This window comes from Sus scrofa, chromosome 1 (genome assembly GCF_054392235.1).
Source record: "Sus scrofa isolate SSC_HxYL_T2T_F1_AM1 chromosome 1, Sscrofa_HxYL_maternal_Yorkshire_Landrace_v2.0, whole genome shotgun sequence".
Classification (NCBI taxonomy): domain Eukaryota; kingdom Metazoa; phylum Chordata; class Mammalia; order Artiodactyla; family Suidae; genus Sus; species Sus scrofa.
Window position 1 is genome coordinate 164,117,072 of NC_139383.1, and position 21,957 is coordinate 164,139,028.

At 35.0% G+C, this 21,957-nt stretch overlaps 1 protein-coding gene across 5 annotated transcripts in view; it reads right to left on the reverse strand.

Annotated features, from left to right (window-relative positions):
* DOK6 (docking protein 6) overlaps positions 1-21,957 on the reverse strand; it is a 402,580-nt gene that overhangs the window by 301,166 nt on the left and 79,457 nt on the right. For 2 of the 5 annotated variants that reach the window (XM_085018104.1, XM_085018102.1), the window contains exon 1: positions 19,211-19,406. The exons of the other annotated variants lie outside the window; for them this stretch is intronic. The gene's annotated coding sequence lies outside the window, so the exon portion shown is untranslated. Of the gene's footprint in view, positions 1-19,210; positions 19,407-21,957 lie in introns of those variants that run through there. 5 annotated transcript variants of the gene reach the window in all.

Below are 21,957 nucleotides of genomic sequence, written 5' to 3' on the forward strand. Positions count from 1 at the left end.
AGAAAAAAGACAAAAGAAAGAAGGAAAGAAGGAAGGGAGAAAGGAAGAAAGAAAGAAGGGAAATAAGAGTACTAGACATGATACTCATTGCAAGATCTGATCACAAAAGAAACAAAAATCTAGAAATCCAAGTGATTTTTTTGTCTGGTGATTCATGCAGTTCTTGATCCCTTTTATAATGCTAGATCCATTCTCTTTTGCTCTTTGGACCTGTCAGGGCAATGTAAATTCACTTCTGTTTTTTTCTTTCCTGGAAAGAGGTGACAGTGAACAATAAAATCTAAGCACTGCCAGTTGCTCTAAAGCAATGCTTGTTTTAATAGTTTCCAACCAAGAGAGATATTAAGTAATGTTATATGTGTCATGACTGTGCTAAGGATTAATTAACGCTGCCCAGGAAGAACTACAGCATGAATGATGGATACTTAGCTTATGGAGATCCAGTTTCATTCAGCCTTATATTTAAATAGAAAGCCTAAAGAAATAAATGCTGTAGCAGAGGATTATTTAGAATTCCTTAGCCTGATAAAAATTGGCAAGATTAGAGTCTTCCTTGGGAGAAGTAATCTTACCAGCAGTGGGAGTCAGGCTACACTTCAGGGAATCTCCTAGAAATGCCAAACGCAAAGTTCCCTTTGCACTAATTCTCCTCTATTCAGAAGTCTAATATGCTATTAGAACCTCTTGGGGAGTTAAGCATTTGTTTATTTCAAAGTTATATTTTCCTCCTTATACTAACTCTAGTTATTTTAGAAAATTTTAAATTCTGAAAGGATTAGTGAATACTAGAGTTATGTTTACAATAATATTGTATCTGAGAGAATATAGGGGAAACAAATTCTTCCTAGGATAGCCTGCATGCTAATCTGGCTCCACTATTAATTGGGGATATTAATATTCTGATATTATTAATATTGTGACGATCTATAGTATTAATAATTTATGTATCTAGCTCTTGGTTTAGGCATCTGTAAGGTGAAGCACTTCTGCTGGGAGATAGCTTTTATAGTTATGCTTACAACCAAGTTTAAGGTTCATTCACGGTGACTATTATTCAGGTATAGAAAATGAGAATCACTAGTTTTTATGTATGAAATCAAATCAACAAAAGCTCAGCATTTGTCTTTTAAAAGCAGGCTCCTGTTTTATACAAGTCAGTAGTAGTCAAATGATTTTCAGTTAAATGTATGTATATCCAAGATGGAATATAGAATGTTACAAAAAAATATAACTGTGTTACAAACGTCTGAAATGGCCTCACTGAAGTAGGTGAGGGAACAGCTGCTGAATTAAATAACTTTGGAAAAGAGTGGAGACTGTGAGATTAACAGAGTAACACATATACACAGAATCTTAAGGATAAAGCTGTTTTCCTGCAGAAATACAGGCTAACAATTCTGAAACTACTGTACTTGTATCATAATTAAACAATTAGGCAAAGATGGTGGATGGTAGGAAATGGGTTTCTCACTGCTGAAGTGGGAGGTCACAGAGAAGAAAGGGGAGGAGGCTAGAATGATCCATGTCATGATGGATGAGATATGGAGACATCAGTAGGGAACTCAGGTTTCACTTAATATAGTTATATGCTTACAGCTATAAATATTTATACATATGCATTTATACATGGGTTAGTATACACCCATATTATATACGTCAGTGCTTTCTCAACAACTTAATGTACAAAATACATGTTCTTCTCAAGTTCACATGGAACACTGTCCAGGATAGATCACATGCTGAGTCATAAAACACACCTCAATAAGTTTAAAAGGACTGAAATCATACAACATATGTTCTAAGTCTATAATGGAATGAGATTAGAAATCACCAACAAAAAAAATTTGGCAAATTTCTATATGACTCAGCAATTCCACTGTTGGGGATTTACCTAAAAGAAATGAAAACCGATGTCCACACAAAACCGGTAATGAACATTGATAGTAGCATTCTTTTTTGTTTTCTTTTCTTTTTTTGTCTGTCTTTTCTGGGGCCTCGGCATATGGAGGTTCCAAGGCTAGGGATCTAATCAGAGCTGTAGCTGTCGGCCTATGCCACAGCCACAGCAATGAAGGATCCAAGCCACATCTGTAACCTACCTACACCACAGCTCACAGCAAAGCCGGATCCTTAACCCACTGAGCGAGGCCAGGGACCAAATCCGCAACCTCATGGTTCCTAGTTGGATTCATTAACCACTGAGCCACGATGGGAACTCCCAATAGCATTATTAATCATAGCCAAAAAAGTAGGAACCCAAATGTCCATCACATGATGAATGCACAATTAACACGTGGGATATCCATACAGTGGAATGTTATTCAGCAATATAAAGGGATGAAGTTTGGACACAGGCCACAACATAGATGAATCTTCAAGCCATGATACTAGGTGAAAGAAGTTAGTCATAAAAGACCAATTATACAAAAGAATTGTATAATTCTATGTGTATGAAATGTCCAGAATAGGTAAATCAATAGAAATCACTAGTCAGTAGTTGTCTAGGGTGGCAGGGGAATTGGGAGAAAATGGGCAGTGACAGTTAATGGTTATGGGATTTCTTTTCGTGGAGATGAAAATGTTCTAAATTTGATTATGCTCTTGCATATACAATTCTGTGAATATACTAAAACTATTGAGTTGTACACATTAAATGGGTGAACTGCGATGTGTGTCTGAACTAAAGCAAATGCAATGAAGATGTAAGGGAGATATTGGATTTAAATTAAATAGAACAATAGATTAATCACTCATTGATCTTTCTTCACTCTCTAGTCCACACAACAAGCAGAAGCATCTTTCTACAACTATTATGTCTTTATATTTCTTTAGTGATTACCCAAACTTTCAATACTACATAGAAACCCTACAGAAACATGCAAAATCATTCACAATATACTTCAAAAATTTTTACATAGATTTTAGGTTTAAAATGATTAATTATCAGGAGTCCCCATCGTGGCTCAGTGGTTAATGAATTCGACTGGGAACCATGAGGTTGCAGGTTCGATCCCTGGCCTTGCTCAGTGAGTGGGTTAATGATCTGGCATTGCCATGAGCTGTGGTGTAGGTTGCAGACGTGGCTCGGATCCCACGTTGATGTGGCTGTGGTGTAGGCCAGGGCTACAGCTCCCATTCGACCCCTAGCCTGGGAATCTCCATATGCTGTGGGAGCGGCCCAAGAAATGGCAAAAAGACACACACACACACAAAAAAAAAAGATTAATTATCAAGAGAAATAGAAGTTAAGCTTAAAAATTAAATTTTTAGAACAGAATGATATGGCATTTGAGGATAATGCTAACCATCAGATAAATCACATTTTATTATACATAATGAAGAAAAATGCTAAGGAATTATGAATTTTTGCCTCAAAACTACAAATACTAGTTTGCAAAAATAATTTTCCACTTCTTATATCATTTTAAAGAGGTTTTAAAATTTAGTCATCTCTACCTATCCACCTAAAAAATTGTAAAATACAGCATCTTACAATTTAATTCAGATAATTTTATATATCAGTATATATGAAATATATATATTATGAAAATGAAGATTTCCTTTTCTACTACAAAAGCCTTATTTAATATCAATTTATTCAACAGTATTCTTCTCTCTCCAATGAATTTGTGAGCATTCAAAGTTGGTGTAATAATTGCAGAAATAATGACTGAGAAGAGAATGAAAAAAACTATTAAATAATACTAATTGATAGGAGAAAAAACTTTCCATTTAAAAAAACTAATAAAAATTATTTAATTTCAAATTTTGAAACTTTGCTTAATAGTTTCAGGCTACTATAAGTACCTGCCTGATTAAAAAAAAAAAGTGGACTGGTCTTGCCTGACTTTTAAGGCCTTTGATGAAAGAATGTAAATTATATATGTAGTCTAACATAGTGTGAGACAGTGTATTTCATTTAAAACATGCAACAGTGAAATAAAATCTCAGAATCCCATTTGTAAAGATCCTGAATGTTTAAGGAGAATTCTATAATACATATTTAAGTAAAATTTAAAAATCTAGACTATCAGTTTGCAACTACAGAACAATCCATTAAAGACTAAGCTTTATGGACTAATATATTTTAAGTAATCAATGTGTTTATTATTATTTCTGTCACACATTCCATGTTTCATTAATTGCTTTTATATCCTACTTGTCAAAAAATAAACAGTGGAGTGAAGGGCCTTGTCTTTTTAATCATTAAATCACATAACAATTTAGTTAGGACCTACCATATTGTGTAGTAATATAGTGAACTGAATTGAACTGAACTGAAAGAAAACATTCCAGGATAACCCCACCCTATTACGTAGTTTTCTAAAACAAAAGCAGAAAAGGTCTGAACCAATTAGTGATTCAAAGAAAGGAAGAAATTAAGATTTAAAAACCTTGCATCTACTGACAAACATACTATTCAAGCATATTTAAAAGAACACAAAAAGGATAATGTGATTTAATCACTTTAGGTTACATTAATTCACCTTAACCAAATCCAATAGTTTAAGAACTATTTTTAACAAGGGAAATTAGTAATTAAGTGTTTTGAACAAGTATATATACTTTCCTTTAAAAAAATTCATTTTTAAGTAGTCTTAAAAACATGATTAGGAGTAACTAAAACTGCAAGTAACTATAAAATGCATACATTATCCTTAATATAATAAGTATTAAGGTTTTTACATATAATGAATTGAGATTAGAATTCAGTGCACTCAAAGTTATTTCATCTGTATAGAAGAAAACAGCTTTATTTATTTTATTACTATTATTTTAAATCAAGCTGCTCAAACTCAATGTCCTAGACACTTTTTGGCAGTGTTTTTGTGCAATTAAATAACAACAAGCAATAAAATTTCCTTTTAAAATTGGAAACTAAAAACCCAAAAAGTAAGTTATCTTATGGAGTTCTTTTTTAATGGGCCTTTTATACATAGCATTTTAATCAATATCTTCCTAAATATCTAAGTATTCTCCAAAATCTCAATTTTTAATGAGTCTGTATAAATCCAACATATGGATTTACTTTATTTAATTTTCTTTGTACTTGTGGCATTTCAGTTAATTTTTTGTATGTATGAATACTGAAAATAAAGCATTCTTGCATCTAAATTATTTTCTTCTGCTTCTTTATTTTGATTGTCTTATTTTAACTATTTAGTAACTATAAATGTAATTTGGCAGTTAAAGGATTTTTTTAAATCCAATATGAAATATTAAATTATCCACAAAATCTACACCAATATCCATTTGTTTTCAAAATTTGTAGTTATGTTCCACACATTTTACATTCTAAATAATCATAACACAAATATTTGCACGATATTTGCTTTTGGTGCCCTCAAAATCTATGAGGTTGAGCCTAAAAATGAGTTAGTACCCCTAATTATACCATTTTCTCAAGAAAATTTCTGAATGTCAACTATAATATGATATTGCTAAATTTCTGCATTTTCTTTTTCAGTTGGTATGTAACACGGAGAGCAGAAGGAAGAATTTCCTTTGTCAAATACATGGTGGCCAACACAAATGTGACTAGGAAAAGATAATTTTATACATTTGATAATTTTTAAAACTCTTTCCATTTTTTAAATCAATGGTAAGTATACCTTCCACCATGTATTTCATTACATCTAATGAAACTTATATATATCCTTTTAAAGTTACACTGAGCCAATGTCTTCCATTAGGTTAATTCTATTAAAATTATCCTTTCTACATAGCATGATATTAATTTTTAGTCCTACTTTTTATTTTTTAAATATTTTCCATTGTCTTTAGCTAGAAAGATGATGCTCTGGAAAGATATATTACCTTGTCAAATATCTATGAATTTTCTGCTTCTGCCTCTTCATTTAATTTTCATACGAAATGTTCAAATTCAAACACCTGAACCACAGTAATGATGATTTCAGGCAAAATAACTATAATGTTGTTACTTAATTTACACATTAAAGTATTTAAAACAGGATGCAATATTTCTAAGTAACTTAAGTACTTTCCCATAAATGAGCATAAAAGGGAAGATGCCAAAGAAGGGAGACTAGAATAGTAAGTATAGTGACAGGGAGGAAAGCCCATATTGGGGGCAAGACACATCAAAAAATAAAAATAATAAAAGGAAAGGGGAAAGGGAGAAGGAGGAGGGATGGAAAGGAGATACATCATTCTCTTTTCAGGCATTCCGTTTTCAGGTATGCATATTTTTACCAGCAGAATCCTCCAAAATTTTAATGTTTTGAATGCAAGCTCTCAATTTATCAGATCAGCAATGATTTCCCAAAATAAAGGAGTGCTGACAAAAATCCTTTCTAAGTAATTTTTCTAATATTTATGACAGGTAATAATCATACTCTCAATTATTGAAAGACTCAGTGGCACACACAAATGGAAACTAAGATGCCAGGGGCTATAGGCAGAGTCATCAAGGGTGAGTTAAAGGCCATGCTCTGCCAGCGCATGTATCAAAGACATAATCTGGCCCAAGAAAGGCAGATCTAGTGCTGTTACCATTCAGTGTGAGAAAGCTGTTGTTAGTAGAACTAGCCTTCAAAGTCAAAAGCACCATCAGAAGTTAAATCAGGACATAGGACAGCCCAGTCCGACATGATCAATGCAATTTCATGGTGTATTTGTGCACTTTTATGTTATTTACTGCTCAGAATACAACGTCTCTAAGAAAGGCTATAGGAAACTTAAATCTTTTTTTTTTTTATTTGTTGTTTTGTCTTTTGAGGGCCGCACCCTCTGCATAAGGAGCTTCCCAGGCTAGGGGTCAAATAGGAGCTACAGCGCCAACCTTCACCACAGCCACAGCAACGCCAGATCTGAGCCGCATATGCAACCTACACCACAGCTCACGGCAATGCCGGATCCTTAGCCCACTGAGTGAGGCCAGGGATGGAACCCACAACCTCATAGTTCCTACTCGGGTTAGTTTCTGCTGCGCCACAACGGGAACTCCTGTGGGAAACTTAAAAAAAAAAAAACTTAAAAAAAAAAAAAAAAAAAGATTCAAGCTAAATAACACAACTCTCAAACTTGGCTAAACTCAATTCAGAGTTACCTAAACTGAAGTCTCCTAAGCATTAGAGACAGGATCGTTAAACAATTAAAATTGAAAGTAATACATTTTGGAGTTCATGTTGTGGTTCAGTGGCAAAGAACCTGACTAGTATCCATGAGAACACAGGTTTGATCCCTGGCCTCATTCAGTGGGTTAAGGATCTGGCATTGTCATGAACCATGGTATAGGTCACAGACATGGCTTGGATCCTGCATTGCTGTGGCTATGATATAAACTGGCAGCTGCAGCTTGGATTAGATCCTTAGACTGGGAACTTGCATGTGCCATGGGTATGGCCCTAAAAATAAAAATAAAAATAAAAAAGGAAGAAAGAAATACATTTTAAAAAAAATACATGTCAGATAACTAAAGGCTGAGCAATCTTCAACCAAATGGACCAAAAACCTTAAAAAAGATACCTTACTCCAGAAGAAAAAGAGGAGGCCACATCAAGAGGTAGGAGGGGCAATTTCATGACAACCCCATACCTCCAGGGTGGGAAGCTCCAGAGACTAAAAACTAACTGGTTCACAGAGACTCACCTACAAGAGTGAAAGTTCTGAGCCCCACATCAAACCCTCACGCGCAAGGATCTGGCACTGGGAGAAAGAGCCCCTGGAGCATCTGGCATTGAAGGCCAGTGGGGCTTGTGCACAGGAGCTCCACAGGACTGGGGGAAATGGAGACCCCTTTCTTAAAAGGCGCAAATGGACTTTCACGTGCACTGGGTCCCAGGGCAGAGCGAGGTCCCCATAGGAATCTGGGTCAAGACTGACTGCAGTTTTTAGAGGACATCCTGGGAAAACAGGAGTGAATGTGGCTTGTTGTGAGGGATGGACATTGAAAGCAAAGCTCTTGGGAATATTCAGCAGCCTGCCTTTCTCCATTTTGGGAAAATCTGGCCACACCTATCAGTCAGCACTGAGAAGCCCCAGGGCAAAGAACAATCCAGGTGGGATCACAGCCTTGCCTCTCAGTAAACAGGCTACCTAAAGACCCCTCAGGCACACAGCTGCCTCTAATCCCATCCAGAGACTAAGCCCTACCCACCAGAGGGATTAGAATCAGCTCCATCTACCAGTGGGCAGGCATCAGCCCTTTCCATCAGGAAGCCTACAGCAAGCCCCTGTACCAGTTTCAGCCACAAGGGGGGCAGACACCAGAAGTAAGAGAGGCTACAACCCTTTTATCTGTAGAAAGGTCACCACACCAATGTAAACTTGTACAGCCACTATGGAGAACAGTTTGGAGATACCTTAGAAATCTATACATAGAACTTCCATATGACCCCGCAATCCCACTCTTGAGCATCTATCCAGACAAAACTCTACTTAAAAGAGACACGTGCACCCACATGTTCATTGCAGCACTATTCACAATAGCCAGGACATGGAAACAACCCAAATGTCCATCGATAGATGATTGGATTTGGAAGCGGTGGTATATATACACAATGGAATACTACTCAGCCATAAAAAAGAATGACATAATGCCATTTGCAGCAACATGGATGGAACTAGAGAATCTCATCCTGAGTGAAATGAGCCAGAAAGACAAAGACAAATACCATATGATATCACTTATAACTGGAATCTAATATCCAGCACAAATGAACATCTCCTCAGAAAAGAAAATCATGGACTTGGAGAAGAGACTTGTGGCTGCCTGATGGGAGGGGGAGGGAGTGGGAGGGATCGGGAGCTTGGGCTTATCAGACACAACTTAGAATAGATTTACAAGGAGATCCTGCTGAATAGCATTGAGAACTTTGTCTAGATACTCATGTTGCAACAGAACAAAGGGTGGGGAAAAAAATGTAATTGTAATGTATACATGTAAGGATAACCTGACCCCATTGCTGTACAGTGGGAAAAAAAAAAAAAAATTATTAAAAAAAAAAAAAGGTCACCACACCAAAAACCTATAAAAATGAAAAGACAGAGAACTATAACTCAGATGAGGGAGAAAGGAAAAAACCCAGAAAATAAGCTAAGCAATGAGGAGATTCTCAGCCTCCAGGAAAAAGACTTCAAATTTTTGATGCTGAAGATGATACAAGACATTGGAAATAAACTAGAGGCAAAGATGGATAAACTACAGGAAACACTGAGCAAAGAGATACAAGATATAAAACTTAAACAAGAAGAGATGCAAAATACAATAACTGAAATAAAACATTCACTGGAAGCAGTTAACAGCAGAATACAGGAGGCAGAAGAACGAATAAGCGAGGTGGAGGACAGATTAGTGGAAATTACAGATGCAGAACACAAAAGAGAAAAAAGATTGAAAACAAATGAAGAGAGCCTCAGAGAACTCTGGGACAACGTGAAATGCACCAACATCCGTATTATAGGAGTGCCAGAAGGAGAAGAGAGAGAGAAGGGGACAGAAAAAATATTCCAAGAGATACTGGTTGAAAACTTCCCTCACATGGGAAAGGAACCACTCACTCCAATCCAGGAAGCACAACAAGTACCACATAAAATAAACCCAAGGAGGAATACACCAAGACACATATTAATCAAACTGACCAAAATTAAAGACAAAGAGAAAATCTTGAAAGCAGCTAGGGAAAAGAAACAACATAAAAGGGAACCCCAATAAGGTTATCGGCAAATTTTTCAGCAGAAAATCTGAAGGCCAGAAGGGAGTGGCATGATATACTTAACGTGATGAAAGGAAAAAAACCTCCAACCAAGATTACTTTACCCAGCAAGGCTCTCATTCAGATTTGAAGGAGAAAGCAAAACCTTCACAGATAAGCAAGAACTGAGAGCATTCAGCAACACTAAACCAGCCTTACAACAAATACTAAATACTAGGCAGAAAAGAAAACACAGCAACAGGAAACAAAAATGCCACAAATGACAAGGCTCACCAGTAAAGGTATATATACAGTAAAGATATGAAATCATCCATGAACAATTGTGCCACCAAAATCAGAAATCATGAGAAGAGGTGGGTACAAATGCAGGACACTGGAGATGCACTTGCAATTAAGAGACCAACAACTTCAAACAATCTCATATACATATAGACTCTTGTATCAAAACTTCAGAATAACTGCAAACCAAAAATCTACAACTAATACACAAACAAGGAATCTCTGGAGAAGAAATATATCTCATAGTAAATAAGTGCATAATCCACCATGAAGGGGGTCATTCGACATCATTCTTGGAATGCTGAAGTCTTCTTAGATCTGATTCTGATTTCCTCTCCATCAAAGAACTTATGATAATTATAATTAAATAATGCCACTGTACAATTAAATAATACAGTTCTACAATTGTATTATTAATAACCATTTCTCTCCCTGGTACAATGTAAGGTCTATAATGTCTTGTTTATCACATCACCTAGAATGGTGCAATGCCTATATTGAAGAACCAATAAGATGTAACAAATTGTGAGGACATATTTATATAGTTACACTATATTTTACCCAATTTATGCATTTTATATTTTACTTATTTTCAGAGGGGGTATTATTTTTGTTATTTTTACCAGTTAAGTTATTCTTTTTATTATGCTATATAAAATATTTAATGGAGGCTTTTTTCTTTATAAATTTTAGTTGCATAATATAACAATTTTAATATAATGCTAATTGTTAAAGAAAAATTGAAATGTAATAGATAATACTAAATAGTAAAGATGAAAGCCATACAAAATGGGATAAAATATAGAATAAATTTCCTATTTGTCTCAGCATATTTTCCATTCCACTTCTCCAGAGGGAGTCACTTAATCTCTTTCTTAAGATCCATGGTATAATAATCTATGTGAATGTTACTGTGTTTAAATATATGTATTTTATTCTTTAAAAAAAACAAAAATAAAATTTCAAAAAAAAAAAAAAGACGTGAGAGGATCGTAGACTTAAACCTCTGACAGACAGTTGGGTTTTACATAAGCAGGAGGAGAAAGATAAAGCAGAGTTTTAGTCGGCTTGTCTTGGCATTGAAGGAGTATCCTAGATCAGAGCCAATATGCAAAGACCAAGGGAGATGTGCTTTTTGTTTTTTCTCCAGGCATTTAGGAAACTATCTTCCAGACACTCCAGATACTCCGTGACTGCTGAGATAACGGAAGTGACTCCAGTGAACATGCATAACAAGGAATATAATCTTTGTGAAAGTAGTTTAGAAAAACAAAACAAAACAAAACAAACCAACACCAGAAAGGCCTGTGAAGAAGAAGAGTTTTCAAAAATGAAAAGTAGAAGCACCGTTGTTTATAGCTGGGGGAGGGGTAGGGAGGGTAAGAGAGATAATAACTAAAGGGTACAAAGTTTCTTTTTGAAGTGCTGAACATGTTCTAAAGCTGACTGGTGACAGTTTCACACATCTGTGAATATATACTACAAAACACTGCATTGTACAATTTGTGTGAAATGCATGATATGTGAGGTATATCTCAATAAAGATATATATTTTTAAAAAATATGTAAGTCAAAGCAACCTAACTTTTAGTTATAATCAATCAATAAATACATACAGTAGTCTGCTCTTATCCAGGAGAATATGTTCCAAGACCGCCAGTGGATGCCTAAAGCCATAGATGGTACGAAACTCAATATACACTCTTTCTTCCTATACATACATACCTATGATAAAGTTTAATTTATAAATCAGGCACAGTAAGACATAACACCAACAATTAATAAGTAATTATAACAATATATTATTGAAAAAGTTATGTAAATGTGCCCTCTCTCTCAAACATCTTATTGTATTGTACTCACCCCTCTTCCTGTGATGTGAGATATAAAATGTCTATGTGATGAAAATGAAGTGAAGTGAATGATGTAGATGCTGGGATGTAACGTTAGGCAACTACTGACCTTCTGACAACATGTCAGAAGAAGGATAATCCAGGATCATCATCGAGCCACCATGATGTCAATTGCTATTGAATTATATGGAAACTGACATCAGTCAGAAACAGAAGATGAAATAGAGGAGAACAGGGACAGGTTTCATCACACTACTACTCTGAACAGCATGCAATTTAAAAACTATGAATTTGTTGCAACAGAACAAAGGGTGGGGGAAAAAATGTAATTGTAATGTATACATGTAAGGATAACCTGACCCCCTTGCTGTACAGTGGGAAAATAAAATAAAAAAATAAAATTAAATTAAATTAAAAAATTAAAACTATGAATTATTTATTTCTGGAATTTTACCTTTAGTAATTTCACACTGTCATTGACCACAGGTAAACAAAACTACTGATAAGGGGGGACCACTGTACATAGAAAAAAATGGCTCATGGGAGACATGTTTGCAAGAGAGACTCCCATAGTTCTGTATTGTCTGTTCAAGCATTCGGAGAGACCCTGGAACCTCCAGAGTTTAATGAACACAGTCAACGTTATTCCTCAGAAGTCAGGGGGAAAAATGATGCAAATTGAAGAGCTAATAATTAAAAAGAATCTAGAAATTATGTAAGCAAGATGACAGCCTTTTCTTGATGCAGAAGTTATGTAGTCTGAAATGGTGACAGTAACATCTAATCCACTCAGGCATCATATCCATGTGGTAAAAACAAAGGAAATAAGCTAGCAGCGCTTAAAAACGTAGGTTCGGAATCTCTGCTGTGATTCTATTCTCATCTAGTGGCCTTGAGATAGTATTTTAAATGTTTATTTATTTACCAAGACTCTCCTATGTGTTCATCTCCATAAACAGAACTGGGAAACATGAAGATTCAAAAATTACAAACTCAATTTTCAAATGTTTGCTATTTAAAATGATGGAATCTCAAAACTTTTGTAGATGTATAAAGAGGAGACAGGTATACCTTTTCTTAATGTGAAAATGCAATTACCTAGGTTGACTAATATAATATGAAATAAGATTAATAAGAGTGTATTAAGTTGTAAAGAGTCAATATAAAAATCTTCAGAATTTTTGCCTTGTAAATATTGTTTCTCATTGTTTCTTGCAAATAAAGAGTTTTATTTGTGATTCTATGTCTTTGCTTTATTTCCTCAACCTAGAACATTTCCTTGCTGTCTTTACCTGGTAAAATAACAATTTACCTTTACAACTCACTTTAGTTGTCCTCTGTAAAAGCCGTTTCAGTTCCCCCAGGCACATTTGGTTTTTCTCCCTTTTGATCAAATGGGACGTTATCTATATCACTAATTTTTTCTGTAACACTTACGTGTTTGTATTTCTATCATTCTCACAAGACCAGGTATTATTTTAAATTCAGGAAAGGTAACTTCTTAATTCTCAGCATATTGTACAATACCTAGAAATTAAAGCTTTCTTGGATGAAGTACACTTTGAAAAACATTGTGGACATACCAAGATATACAAGATATAGCCCTTGCTTTCAGTATTTTTGCAGGTTTCTTGTAAACTTCACTGGGAGAGAACATTATATGTTGAGAATTACAAAACTTCTGAAAAGAATTGATCAGTATTTTCTAAATAATGAAACCAAAACAACATACGCTAAAGTGAGTATTGGTGGAAATTAATTATCGTCTAAAGAATTTGGAACACATAATCATAAATTTGTTTGAGAACTTTATAAAACTTAGTGGTATGCTTGAACTCTCTACAATTATGAAACATTTCTGCAATTATAAGTCTTCTCAAACTTACTTGATTATAGGTGGAGAGAAAGATAGATTAAAGCCTATTATTATTCTATGAAGCTAGTCTTCCACAAATGCCTTTATTTTTCCCTCAAAAAAAATGCTAAATAAAGTTACTCAATCAGGGAAAATGTAAGTGAAAAGATTAATGCCATATATTTCTCACATTCATGTTATTTCTCCATGGACTTCTCTGATATTTCTCCCTCCTTTGTCTCATTTTAGACATGTGTTTAGTTTTTTTTTTTTTTCTGTCCAAATCCATTCTATATTTGTTTCATCTGAGCTGTAGCAGAAACAGAGAATATTGAAAATAGCTGTTATGATCTTTAACTCATGCCTGGATCCCTCATTTATTCAGCATGTCACTGTCTTTGTGGTAACGATGCCCTTAGAGGGCTCAAAAACAAAGGGAAACAAGACAGATGACTGACCAAGCAATAACAAAAAAGGAGACTATCAGAAAACATTGATGCTGACAGGCTACTGAATTTATTATCAGGTTTACCTTAGAATCAGAAAAAAAAAAAGTTTATCTTTTCTTTATATGCATTAAAAATGTTATCTGACCACAAACATATGAGAAATCTCTCTTTAATTATACACATTTACACAAGGCCTTCAGTGTATTCTTGCCTCAGCGGTCTAAAGGAAGTTTTCCAAGAAATAGCAGACATGATAAGCTGTAAACGATTAAACATGCTGACTCAAATAATTTTGGTGTAAAAATATATGTTTCATCATATGTATTTTTTTATTTTTTAATGATTTTTATTTTTTTCATTAGAGTTGGTTTTACAGTGTTCTGTCAGTTTCTACCGTACGGCAAAGTGACCCCATCACACATATATATACATTCTTTTTCTCATATTATCTTCAGCATGTTCTATCATAAGTGACTAGATATGGCTCCTTGGGCTATATAGCAGGATCTCATTGCTTATCCACTCCAAATGCAACAGTTTGCATCTATTAACCCCAGACCCCCAGTTCATCCCTCCCTGCTCCCTTCCTCCCCCTTGGTAACCACAAGTCTGTTCTCCAAGTCCATGAGTTTCTTTTCTATGGAAAGGTTCATTTGTGCCCTATGTTAGACCATGTGATCCAGCAATCCCACTCTTGGGCATGTATCCAAACAAAACTTTCTGTGAAAAAGATATGTTCATTGCAGCACTATTCACAATAGCCAAGACATGGAAACAACCTAAGTGCCCATCGACAGACGAATGGATTAAGAAGATGTAGTATATATACACAATGGAATACTACTCAGCCGTAATAGAGAACAAACTAATGCCATTTGCAGAAAGATGGATGGAACTAGAGACTCTTATACTAAGTGAAATCAGAAAGAGAAAGACAAATACTAGATGATATCACTTATGCCTGGAATCTAATATACAGCATCTCATGCATTTTAAATTTTACAGTGAAAATATGGTAAACATGTTTTACAAAAAAAAAAAAAAAAAAAAACAGGAGTTCCCATCATGGCTCAGTGGTAATGAACCTGACCAGTATCCATGAGGATGTGGGTTCAATTCCTGGCCTTGCTCAGTGAGTTGAGGATCTGGCATTGCCGTGAGCTGTGATGTAGGTTACACATGCTGCTCAGAGCCTGCATTGCTGTGGCTGTGGTGTAGGCCATCAGCTGTGGCTCCCATTTAATCCCTAGTCTGGTAACTTTCACACGCCCTGGGTGAGGCCCTAAAAAAAAAAAGAAAAGCAAAGAGCCAGAAGACTTACATTATCCATCCCACATCTGAAGAGCCTATCTGAAATCATTAAAGACTCACCATCAATCATTCTAACAGTTTTCCACCATGTCATTGTATTCATTGAGTAGAACTTCTAATTAGTCTGAGATTATGGACAGAAGACAAAGCTGAGTGTCAGGCTAGGCTGAATGGCTTTGCCTATAAAACCCAAAGGCAAACACTGATGACCTGTGTCCTCCTCAAAAATGGGGCACTCTGGCCCTGAGTGGTCTGGCAGAAGAGGAGGGACATGCTGCAAAATTACATGGGGGGCTTTTTCTTTCCTGCTGGTGAGGACTATGACCTAGTTTTGCAATAAAAATGAATTGTAAAAAAAAAACTACTTTAATTTTTTGAGATGAAAGATGAGTGGTAAACTTACATACTTACTGCTCAAATGACATCAATCATGATTTTCATCACCAAGTAAATTAAAGAACTAACCCCCGTTTATTATTTAACAAAGGTATCTATATGAGTTATATGGGAACTCTGCATTCATTTTAAAGTTTCTTGTTACATGGTTTATTCATTACTTTTTCAGATTCAGTCAACTACTTGGCTAGTATACAATTTTACCACAGAATTACCTATTAAAATTTTTAGGAATGTCACTTTCTCCCATCTCAGAAATTTAGCGTGTAGATATTTGAAAATAGATACAGAACACAGGTAATTCTTCAAAGTGATAGCAAAAGAAGCAACTTCTAAAATACTGTCTTTTTTTCCTTCTTCCCTGCTTCCCTTCCTCCTCCACAGCTTCTCTCCCTCCTTTCCTCTTTTTTTTTTCTTGTTTCCTTCCTTGTTGTTTTTTCGTTTTGTTTTGTTTTGTTTACTCATTTGTATTCTTATATATTTGAATTTATATTTTGATCTTAAAGTTATCAGTAAAAAAGTACATGGACAAGTCAATACTGGAATAATATATATACACACATTAAGTATCTATGTAGAGAAAGTAAACATACACACTTCAAGTATTCACATAGGGGGAGTAATCAAATAATTGCAAGAACATTTCAACTGGAAAAAATCTAAATGAAAAAGGATCTTACACTTCATTTTTTGCATATATTGACTCCTGAATCACTATTACATATTACCTTTAAATATATATCAAATAAGTTGAATATATATTGACCAAAAGTTAAACCTAACCAAAGAGAATATGTATTTTAACCTTAAAATTAACTTAGCAGTCATTAAATTTTAATCTATCAAATATTGTGAAATAAGAATATATTTGATTACAGAGAGCTTAGTTTTTAGAAGACAACACAATTATCTTCTAAAGATAAAATATTTTATATTTCTACTGGTTTATGCTTTCACTGGTTTAGCTGTTTTAGACAAAATTATGATACTGCACTCTTATAATACTAAGAAATATATTAATCTCTTGGCAAATAAGAACTATTTATTCATTGCTAAGCAATTTAGCCCAACTAAGATCTCATGATAAAAAGTCTAGGAGATCTCTCATTGCTCAGCAGGTTAAGGATCTGGCATTTCCACTGCTGTAGTTCTGGCTACAGCTGTGGCAGATTTGATCCCTGACCCCGGAACTTCCACATGAAACCTATGGCCAAAAATAAAAAACAAAAAAACTCTGCACTACCTTTGCATTGCTTTCCTGCCCTAGAATTTTACCATAATGTATACAATGCCAAAAACTCTCCTGTTATGCAAGATTTTCAAATGATAAAAAGGTTTCTATGCATTTAATCAGAGGACAAAATGTAGTATTGAGCCCCAAATGAAAATACTATTCTTCACCAATATCAGGTTGGTTAGAACAGACAGTTTTCTCTTTCTTTGGAGATCACTTACTGCTGAAAATTCCCACTATCTAGGGTGACTGGAATTTCCTATAAGCACAGTATGGCCTCTATATACTGGGGTAGATTGTACCCAAAGTTTGTGTGTATGTGTGTGTACACATATGCACACATGTGTATGCAAGTGTATATGTCTGACAGTTACAGACAGGCTAGGAACTTAATTAACCTAAGCTTTTGGCAGAGGGACAAATACAGTTGCTGCCTAAAATAAGGCAAGAATCATAAAATCTTAAGTGCATATTTCTCATCTTTCTTTTAGACAAGACCAAAAATATTTCCTGCCATTTTTTTCAATCAACAGAAATGAACAAATGAACAAAAATCAGTACATCTATTATTCAAATACAAAATACTTAAACTAAAACATGCATCAAACTTAGTGAAGAGATTTTATTGTTTATTTATAGTTGTAGAAAGTGAAAAAAGATACCTGAATTTTACCTTATATATTTAACTAAATCAGACATTTGTGATATTTAATGAAGACTAAACATTTACTTAGCATGTACCTCTAGTGATAAATATTCACACTATAAAATGACATGTAAGCTATGACATCTAAAATACGAGACAATAAAAGAAAATTTCACAGTTGGGATGTACATATCAGGTTTTTTCCAAAGATACAACTTTTTTTTTTCTCTTTTGGTCTTTTTAGGGCCGAATTCATGATATATGGAGGTTCCCAGGCTAGGGATACAATTGGGGAAGGAGCCATCGGCCTACGCCAAAGCCACAGCAACGCCAGATCCAAGCCTTGTCTGCAACCTACACCACAGCTCACAGCAACGCTAGATCCTTAACCCACTGAGAGAGGCCAAGAATCAAACCTGCATCCTCATAGATACTAGTCAGATTCATTTCCACTGAGCGATGACAGGAATTCCTCAAAGATACAACCATTTTTAAGGATAATAATCATAGAAACCACTGACTTAGACAGAAATCTCAATTTTTTAGATGGGGCTGAGTCATGAAGGTATTGGTTGAGTTTTCAAATATAATATCCCTTATGAGGACTCTGCTTAATATTCATTATAGCTTTTTTCTCCCCAACCCCACTATCCCAATAAACTCTTCCATGGTGGTTTAAGAAGGAACGCTCCTGTTGCAGTTCAGTGGGTTAATTACATGGCTAGTATCCATGAAGATGTGGGTTTGATCCCTGGCCTCGCCTAGTAGGTTGAGGATCCAACCCATTGCCATGAGCTGTGGCATAAGTCACAGATGTGGCTCGGATCCCACGTTGCTGTGGCATAGACAGGCAATTGCAGCTCCGATTTGACCCTTAGCCTGGGCACTTCCACATGCCGCAGATGTGGCCCTAAAAAGAAAAAAAAAAAGGAAGTAACATCCACACCTGTATGGAATCTTATATCCCTAAGAAAGGCCCAAGAAAGGCAACACCTTGACTGGCAAGGCTTAAGTGTCATGTTCACGTCTTTCTTTGCAAGGGATGAAGCTGGAGGATCACTGAGGCAAGGCAGACCCATCTGAAAATATGTAATGATATTTCCATAAAAAGAGAATGCTTTTTAAACCAAAATACAGTGATTGTGTGTGGGGAGGTTGGGATGTGGCAGTCCAATGGTGAGGCTGAACAGAAAAATCAACTAATAGCCACTATAAACAGCATTACTGTGATTGTCAGGATCAACTTAAATATCTACCCAAGTATAACCCAATCTCTTTCCCTTCTCCAAATCTCTCTCCCATTCTACATCCAAGCTACACCAACCCAGCATCTTGCTCAGGATGCTCTAACATTGTGGTATGTATTGTTATAGATGCAATAATTTTAGTCTACTGGATGCTTAATTAGGAATAAAAATTAAACAAGCCACATTTTAGAAAAAGATTTAGTGAAAGATGATATTAAAATATATTTTACAGGTGTTCCCTTCGTGGCTCAGCGGTAACAAACCTGACTAGTATCCAAGAGGTGTGGGTTCAATCCCTGGCCTTGCTCAGTGGGTTAAGGATCCAGCACTGCCATGAGCTGTGGTGTAGGTCATAGACGCGACCTGGATCCCATCTTGCTGTGGCAGTGGTGTAGGCTGGCAGCAGCAGCTCCGACTGGATCCTGAGCCAGGGAACTTCCATATGCTGGGGGTGCAGCCCTAAAAAGACAAAAAATTAAAAAAAAATTTTTTTAAGATACATTTTACAATTAACAAGGCAAAGTGTTTAATATTTTATAGGATATTTCCTAATTATAAATATGGATAAGATATGTCTGTGGTAACCATTAATGAAATCAACAGATTTTTTTAAAACTTTAATATGTCAATTATATCCTCAAGTGCCTTACCAAAATACTACTACTATTTATTGTGCTATAAAATAACAATAATAAATTGGAAAGATGACAATGTGCTTATGTGTATAAGATTCCATCTCCCTTAATAAATATCTGCATAAGAATGATAAAATTGAAGCAAGGTTTTACAGATATTGAAGATCTCTTACTCCTTGTATTACATGAGTCCTTCAAGTATTTGTGCTTAATTCCTACACAAGTAGTTATTAGATCTTAACTCAAAAATAAAATTAAGGTTGAGATAAAGACCACTGAAAAAAAAAAATCACACGATCACACTATTACAAATCTGTACCTTGTTCCTGATGATATAATGCATTCCAAAAAAAGGAATGTCACAATGTGTTAGAGCAAGGTACCAAAATATAAACAGCAGGTGATACAAAAGAAAGATGGTTCGAGGTCATGAAGAGTTATAAAATGTTATAATAATAGAGTGTGAAAGATATGAGGGAAGTAATTTTTAATATAAAGAAAGTAGCAAGGATGAAGTCATTTGAATCATTTCTCAATTCAAAATTCATTTCCTCTGCTAACAAGTTTTAATTTCATTTCTGGGGCCCACATTAGCAGCATGTGGAAGTTCCTGGGCCTGGGATCGAATCCATGCTGCAGATATGACCCGCATCACAGCTGAAGCAATCCCAGATCCTTAACCTGCTGCACCACAAGGGAACTCCCAAATTTTAATTTTCTTTTTGGTAAATAAGATAGTGTTGCCATAGTTATTTGTGTTCTGCCTCAACTTGCTCACTTAACTTCACCTATGACTTGGTAACATTTAAAATTTTTTCCAGGAGTTCCTGTCGTGGTGCAGCAGAAATGAATCTAACTAGGAACCATGAGGTTGCAGGTTCAATCCTGACCTTGCTCAATGGGTTAAGGATCTGGCATTGCTGTGAGTTATGGTGTAAGTCAAAGATGCGGCTCAGATCTGGCATTGCTATGGCTGTGGTATAGGCTGGTAGCTGTAGCTCAGATTAGACCCCTAGCCTGGGAACTTCACGTGTCGTGGGTATGGCCCTAAAAAGACAAAATAATAATTATAATAATAATAATAATAAATTTTTTTCAAAATAGAAAATAATTTAGACCAAAGAAAGAGAGACAGAGGCAAGAGAAAAGATGATGATAAAAAGATGAAAAGGAGAAGAGAAAGCAAAAATTAACAAATCAAAATTAATTTGTAAATTACTAAAATAATATAAGCCTTGAGTTAAAATTAGTTGTTAAATTTTTTAATAAAATGATTGACCAAACTGACTAAATCATATAATTTCCTTTTCTTTTATACCAACTTAGGCTCATAACACTTTTTGTACGTTGCTGTAAAGATAATTTGAAATGCTAATACCTTGCACTGTTGTTAACATACAGATATAAAGATCACTTTGAATAGAATACAAATTTGTGACATTCACATTAGTAATTACCTTCAGAGAAAATAAAATTTAAAAACAGTTGTTTCATTGTTTGGCATTTAAATGTAATAAGCTAAACAACAAAATTACAATTCATTCCACCTGTTATAAACAGTTTGGCGTAAAGGTTTTAAAAGTGATTAGTGAGAAAGTTGATATAAAAACAGTATTCCATATTCACAAAAGCAAAATTGATAGTATGATCAGTGAGAGGCAAGGTATCCTGTCAAGTGATTAAAGATGTTTACATTATTTAATGGTGGATATTACCTAAAAGCAATATTGTCTGATTCCAAGAGCACCAAAAAGAAATATACTAGTAATAAAGAATTAAACAGACAATACCCAGCAGCTCCAATTCGGTGTAATAAATTTACATTTTATTGCTTTCTGTGCTTAATAAGAATTCTGGGATTCATTTGTTTCAAAGATTTTTCAAATTTTAGCCAAAATGATTCTAAAGTAATAATAAGCTCATGAAGCACAAATTAGAGAACTAATCTCCTAGGAGAGTAATCGTAGGGGAAAATTTACACTAAATCACCATTCTTCCATTAGGCTTCCATGGTGGAAGACTGATCTAATAAAACTACCATCTAGACAGAGCAGTTCGATCAAATTGAACATTACTAGCGGAAAAACTGTTGCTGCTGCTGTTTCTATTTTAAAGATTGGAAATAATGACAGCACTGCACACCCATTTGCTGTTGCATAAATGCGCAGCACCCTAAGAATGTCAACAACAGTATTAACTGCAGTCCCCTACAGGGACTGCTTTATTTACATAGGAGCAGTCGTATTTTATTTAAATATGAGAGTATGTATTAAGTGAACAGTTTGTTTGGGACTATGTTATTGGGGTGAAGGAGAAATTAAAAATGCTTTAATCAAGCATTCCTATGTAAAAATATAAAAACATTTACACTCAGA